The following is a 7,206-nucleotide window of genomic DNA, read 5'->3' on the forward strand; positions in this document are numbered from 1 at the left end:
TTTTGGGTGGGAACCCAAGAGAGCTGGCCAATTTCCCCACCTGTGGGCATGCCCTTGGGTGCTCTCCCAGATAATCAGCCCCAGTAAACACAGATAAGATCCTACCAGCCTTTCTTCTGCCAGGTTAGTTCCACAACAGCTCGGTTGATAGCTCCAGGTGATGGCCAGTATTCTCCTCCTCCACCTCCTCCTCTTCTTCTTCTTTTGTTACATTTTATTTTCTTTTCATATTTTTTATTATTATACTAGTTTATTTACAAAATTCAAATACATTGTTTTCCAGAACAGATTCTTCCAATTTATCTCACCCTTCACCCATCAAATTGTACAAAGAGAAGACACTTTTAAAAATGGCTTTCATTGTTTCCCCCCATCATTTACATGCTCTCCTTTAGCTTCTCAAATTATTGCACATCAATATATTTCTTCTTGTTCTCTGCTTCTATTGCATTCCTTCTCCTGCCTCCTCCCGGCTTCCATAGTCACCCCCCCCCATCATCTGTACCTTCTTCTATATCTGTTTGAATATCTCCATAATGATAAATATCTTTGCCTCCCTCACTCTGTAGTATTAATTGGATTTGCAATATGATCTGCTTTTTTTTTTTTTAGAATGATTAAATTGGTGTTTTGGTTGGTTCCCCCCACCCCACAGTATTTGAAGTTGTCTGCTCTTTTCTTGACATTATGTGTAGTTTTAGGTTTTCAGGTACATAAAAATAAAAACAAACCTAAAACTACACATAATGTCAAGAAAAGAGCAGGCAACTTCAAACACTGTGTGTGAGGGGGAACAAACAAACAAACAAAAAAAGTTTTGCAAACATTCATTACAAAGACAGAAGAGGAAGAAAAGACCAAAATGGATGTCAGAAGAAACTGAATATTGTGCTGGAGCACAGAGAAGCCAAAGCACAAAGAAGAATTCAAGATACTAAGGAGCTGAACAGAAGATTTCAAAAGGCAGCACGGGATGACAAAGTAAAATATTACAATGAAATGTACAAGGAGTTGGAGTCAGAAAACCAAAGGGGTCAAACTCGCTCAGCATTTCTTAAGCTCAAGGAACTGAAGAACAAATTCAAACCTCAAGTTGCTATAAGTAAGGATGCTTTAGGCAGAGTATTAAATGATCCAGGAGGTATCAAAAGAAGATGGAAAGAATATACTGATTCACTGTATCGAAAGGAATTGGCAGACACAGAAGAATTTAATGAAACAGCATATGAGCAAGAGCCTATGGTGATGAAGGCAGAAGTTCAAGCTGCTTTGAAAGAAATAGCAAAAAATAAGGCCCCAGGAATAGATGGTATACCGACTGATATATTTCAGCTAACAGATGCTGCCCTGGACGGGCTCACCAACTTGTGTCAAGAAATCTGGAGAACAACCACTTGATCAACTGACTGGAAGAGATCTACATTTGTTCCCATTCCAAAGAAAGGTGACCCAACAGAGTGTGGAAAGTATAGAACAATATCATTGATTTCACACGCAAGAAAGATTCTGCTGAAGATTATCCAAAAATGACTGAAATAGCACATCAGCAGAGAACTGCCAGAAGTCCAGGCTGGGTTTAGAAGGGGTCGTGGTACTAGGGATATTGTACGTAATGTTAGATGGATATTGGCTGAAAGCAGGGAGTACCAGAGGAATGTCTATCTGTGCTTCATTGATTATGCCAAGGCGTTTGACTGTTTGGACCATAACTAACTGTGGCTGACTCTGAGAGGAATGGGAATCCCAGAACACTTGATCGTGATAATGCAAAACTTATACTTGAACCAAGAGGCAGTCATCAGAACAGAGCAAGGAAACACTACATGGTTCAAAATTGGGAAGGGCATATGTCAGGGATGTGTCCTATCTCCATACCTTTTCAACCTGTATGCAGAACAGATTATCTGGGAGGCTGGGCTGTATGAGGAGAAATGTGGCATCAGGATTGGTGGAAGATCTATCAACAATTTGCGTTATGCAGATGACACAACCCTCCTTGCTGAAACTAAGGAGGACCTGAAGCACTTGCTTCTGAGGGTCAGGGACTGCAGCCTTCAGTATGAATTGAGGCTTAATGTCAAGAAGATAAAGATTCTCACCACTGGACTAATTGACATCATCAGGATGGATGGTGAAGAGATTGAGATTGTTCACAGCTTTAGTCTGCTTGGCTCCATAATCAGCACTCTTGGCACCAGCATACAGGAAATTTAAAAGATGTATTATGATGGGAAAGTCTGCTGTTAGAGACCTCTCTAAAGTACTCAAGAGCAATGATGTGTCTCTGGAGACTAAGGTATGTCTGGTACAGGCCATGGTCTTTGTAATCACTTGTTATGCATCAGAGAGTTGGACAATGACCAGGGAGCATAGAAGGAGAATTAATGCTTTTGAGCTTTGGTGTTGGAGAAGAGTACCAAGAGTGCCATGGACTGCTAAGAAAACAAACAGATTCATCCTGGAGAATGTTAATCCAGGCTGCTCCTTGGAGGCAAGCATTTTGAGGCTTTGTCTGACATACTTTGGAACCGGTCCTTGGAGAGGGACATCATGCTTGGGAGGGTGGAGGGCAGGCGCAGAACGGGGAGGCTCTCTGGTAGATGGGTTGATTCGGTGACTAGAGCAGTCGAGATGAGTGTGTCAGAGACAATGAGATTGGCACAGGACAGAGCAGAGTTTAGAGCTGTTGTACAGAGGGTCACTATGAGTCACAAGCGACTCAACAGCACATAACAACAGCAACAACATGTGTAGTTTTACTTGTTGAGTGTTAGGTCTTTTCTGTTGTGTCTGTTTAAATTGTTGATAGTTCTTTTCTTTACGATGTTATTAATTAGCAGTCAGCTTAAACATATTATTTCTATGTGATAGACCACTCATTCTTCCAGTAAGTTATTTTTTAAATGGATAGACAACATTTGAAATGGATCCAACTCAGATATAGAACCTGTGGACTCACTGGGATGATATGACATAAGCAGAAAAACTGATTAATCAAGCAAATATTTCACCATGGGATGATCTTTGACCTGGAATTTAAGCAGAAAATACTGTGAAGTTCTCCTGTCATGGGTTACTCACTGCTGAAGAGGAGGAACCATGACATAAGCATGTGTTAAGCGCTATTGGATAATAATTGATGTGAGACAGTGTGGTCAGAGAAGAAAAGAATTAGGGAAGTAAATCTTAGAGGATGTGGAATTGTGACATTTTAGTGACCAGAAAAGGAAAGATTTTACAAATATAAAAAAGTAAAGGATGGTGGTTTTAAATGCTAGTGCACTCAGATAGTAGTTGTATATATTGTATGCTGTAGAATGTTTGCAGTTTTTAGGAAGGGCTTCCTTAAAGAAGAAGTCCTGCTTTCCAGAAAGGAGTTGCAGTTGGAAAAACTTAGCAGAAATTCACCAAAAATGTTCAAAATTATTTTAAACTATACATTCACATACTGTAGATTTAGAGATTTTTTTTTAGAGATCTTTATTTAAATAACACATTTTTTCACTGCTTTCCACTGACCTTGCAGAAGTGGAAGCCAGATGTCCTTTTAGAAGGGAAGATACTAAGTAGAGGGGAAATTACCTTTCTGTTAGCAGACCAGGGCTCCAATAAAGGATGACAAGAAAATAAATATTCTGTATCCGTTTTTCTTCAATATAGAAAGTTCTCCAGTGTCTAACCTGTTAGTTTACCCAGCATAATTGTCTCTAGCCTTTCTGGTTTTAAATGCTGCAATTGAGATTCTCCAATAATTTCCCCCCACAAATACAGCTAATCTTAATCTGTAGCCCATCAGGTGAGGTCCATGTGTTTAGTTGCCATTTGTGTCCCTTTTTTTTTTTTTTCCTTTTTTTTTTTCCTAAGGTACAGTTTACTCTTTACCACCAGGGTCCACAGGCCCAGGCTATAGAGCAGCAGCTGGGTGCAGACCCTCCAATCTGGTTCTGGGGAACCTGGTAATAAAATTGGCCCATGATGCTGCTCAAGGCCTTTGATACACCACACGCTGCCTAACACTAGAGCTCTGGAAATAGTAAACGGGGAAGTGATTTCCAGGGGGAAAATTTTAAATAAGATGCACATGAGACAGGCCATAGAAAGTTTGCCAAGTTAAATTTGGTACATAATTGTGTTCACTGATATCCAAACGAGCGGTGCGGTCAGCCGGTCTTGCCTGCTGCAGCCTCAGTATGGCTTTGTAGTTATTCTGGTTTTCACCGCGTCTCTGACTCTTCCCATTATTTGTACTACCCTGACCTCCACTTCCACCACCACCACCACCACTGCCTCGGTTTCCTCGGTTGCGATTTCCACACCACGCCCCCCGAAACCATACTGCTGCTGCTGGTAGACCTCTTTGGGCTGGGCCACCTTGATTTCACACTTGCTTCCACTGACAGTGTGAAACTTTTTCTCCAAAACCTTTTTCACAGGTTCCTCTTCTTGATAGGTGATGAAAACAAAGCCACATCTTTTGTTCGACTTTGGATCCATGGGAAGCTCAATGGCCTCAATCTCCCCAAATTCTCCAAAGTACTCCCTGATCTTCTCCTCGGTAGCTTCAGGATTCAGACCTCCAACAAAGATTTTCTTCACTGGGTCTTTCTTCATTGCCATTGCCTTTTTTGGATCAATAACATGGCCATCAGGCCTGTATTCTTTCTGATCTAGCACCTTCTCCACACTGGCTGAATCCTTGAAGAGGATAAACCCAAACCCTCTTGACCTTCCAGTGTTGGGATCCATTTTTATTGTACAGTCAACGACTTCTCCAAACTTGGTAAAATAGTCTTTTAGGTCCTTTTTGCTGGTATCCCAGCTCAGGCCACCAACAAACATTTTTCCTGCGTCCTCCTCGTTCTTGCTGGCGTTGATCTGGTCGCCCTCAGCGCCATTCTGACTCCCTGCCGGGGGCGCTGCGGTCCCGGTTCCAGTCCCAGTGGCGGCCCCTGTGCCAGCCCTGGCTGGGGACTCGCCTTCGGGGGTGGCCTCGTGCCAGTTCTCGGTGGCTCCTGTCGTCTCCATGGGTTGCTCCTCGCCCGCTTCTGACATACCTACGACGAAGTGCGGCGGCTCCTCACCGCCAATGACGCCACGGGGCCTGCTTGTTCCCACTCGCCTAGGAGGACGCCGCAGGCACGGCCCCGCTCACAGTCGTGTTGCCGGGGTAGCTCTAGACACGGTTCCCGCCGCCTGGGCGCCCCCGCACAGAACCACCGACTCACAACACAGCGTCAGACCGTGCAGTTCTGCCGCTTCCATTTGTGTTTCTTAAAAATGGTATTTGTCCTTGGGCCAGCAATGCACAAAAGGGGACCAAGGCAGCCACAGGCCCCAAGGTCTCCCTGACTCAGACCCTCAACACAACCAAAACCATGGCCAAGAAAACCTGGAAGTGTGACCTGTCTCTCAGTAAAGTAACAGGAACAAGAGAGATGCTCATGGGACACACCCATTGCTCTCAGACCCTTCTCCCATGACAGGACCCTGTCCTCAATAAAGTGTGCCTGATCCAAAATACGAGTTTTGAAGAATTTTACAAAACAAACAAACAAAAAACCACCTGAAATGGTCTATGTAATGAACAATAACGTATAGTACAAAATTTAGTCATTTGATATCCAGCCTAATTTTTGTCACCAAAGAGCTTGATAGGGCAAGATTTTAGTATGTTGTTCTTAGGGTCACTATGAGTCATAGTCAACTCAATGACATCTAATAACAACACACCTGTTCTAACTACTACCCTAATTGAGGCATAGATTATTTGTTATCCTACTATAGTTTTGGTTTGGTTTTTCCCCCTTCATCCAATCAATACTAGTCCTGAAATTAAAACTTTTTTGATTCTTTTGCCTTAAGGTAGATTTCCCTCTTCTTACTTTCATCTGTATAGAATTATATCTGATATTGGCCTTTGTTTGATCAATATTATGTCTATGAGTCTTGAATGCTGTTGTGTTTATCACTAGTTTGTGGTTTTTATTGTGTGTTAATTTTATGATTTACCACAAAGTATTTATCGTATCTGTTACTGTTTTGTATTTTGTATGTTATTCGCCTTTGGTTATTGTGATTATGGGGACTAGGGACATTATTAAAGATGTCTTTTGGTGAGCGTATGGACTAGTTTCTTTTGGCCATAGTATTATTAATGTATAGATTGTCATTGAGTTATTAAGACTTGTAGTGACCCTTTTTAACAGGGTAGAATCGTCGCCTAGGAACTCTGTGTTTGTGACAAAGTGCTTCCATACTATACATACCACAGTGGATTGCTCTAAGAAACAGAAATTCATTTCCTACTGGCAAGGAGCTGTGCTGCAATTCTGAAGGCAAGCAGCTTGAAGCCACCAGCTGCTCTGCAGGAGAAAGATGGACAATCTCCTCTTGTGTGATTAACTGCCTCTGAAAATCTGCTGGAGAGTCAACTATTGGTTGATTTCAACTCTGTAGTACAAAACAACAACAACTTAGATCAGAATGCTAAAAATACAAAGTCAGAGTGCCAGTCCTAGAGAGTGCTCTGGTAGCTTAGTGACAAAAGTTGCACTGCCAATCCAAAGGCATGATATTTGTAACCACCAGCTGCTGCAATGGAGAAAGATAGACGTTCTCTTCCTGTGTGATTTACTGTGTCTGAAAATGTACTAGAGGGTCAGCTATAATTTTGTCACAATCCTTAATAACAATTCAATCTTTAATATCCACTCACTGCAGGATGTTTGCCCTTCAGTTCTGCCCAGCCTATAACTTGGTTCAAGAAGTGAAATCTACTATGTCCTCTATCTCTGAGGGCCTTATGTAATAGAAGGGCACTGGGAAATGGACATGTTATCTACTTGTTATCTGTTTCAAATGAAACTCCACATTCTTATATCCAATAAAACTCCTTTATTTCTCATGAAACAACAACTGTCCCCCCAAGAATCTATAGACTAAGAAACTGTTATGGAACAGAACAAAGAAACACTGCATTTTTTAAACCAGGAAACGTGTGTATGAAAGTTGTATCCTTTCTCTACACCTATTTATTCTGTATGCTGAGCAACTAATTTTAGAAAATGGATTATATGACTAAGAATGTGGCATCAGAATGGGAGAAAACTCATCAGCAATAGGCATACACAGATGACATGATGTTGCTTACATAAAGTGAAGAGGGCTTAAAATGCTAGCTGCTGAAAATCAAGGACCACAGCCTCC

The 7,206-nt window shown here is 41.8% G+C and overlaps 1 pseudogene; it reads right to left on the minus strand.

The window, feature by feature from the left end:
• Positions 1 to 4,066: 4,066 nt before the first annotated feature.
• LOC102862551 lies at positions 4,067 to 5,052 on the minus strand (annotated as a pseudogene).
• Between the last annotated feature and the right edge of the window lie 2,154 nt (positions 5,053 to 7,206).

This window comes from Elephantulus edwardii, unplaced genomic scaffold (assembly GCF_000299155.1).
Source record: "Elephantulus edwardii isolate Elephantulus edwardi_28Jun2011 unplaced genomic scaffold, EleEdw1.0 scaffold00391, whole genome shotgun sequence".
NCBI lineage: Eukaryota > Metazoa > Chordata > Mammalia > Macroscelidea > Macroscelididae > Elephantulus > Elephantulus edwardii.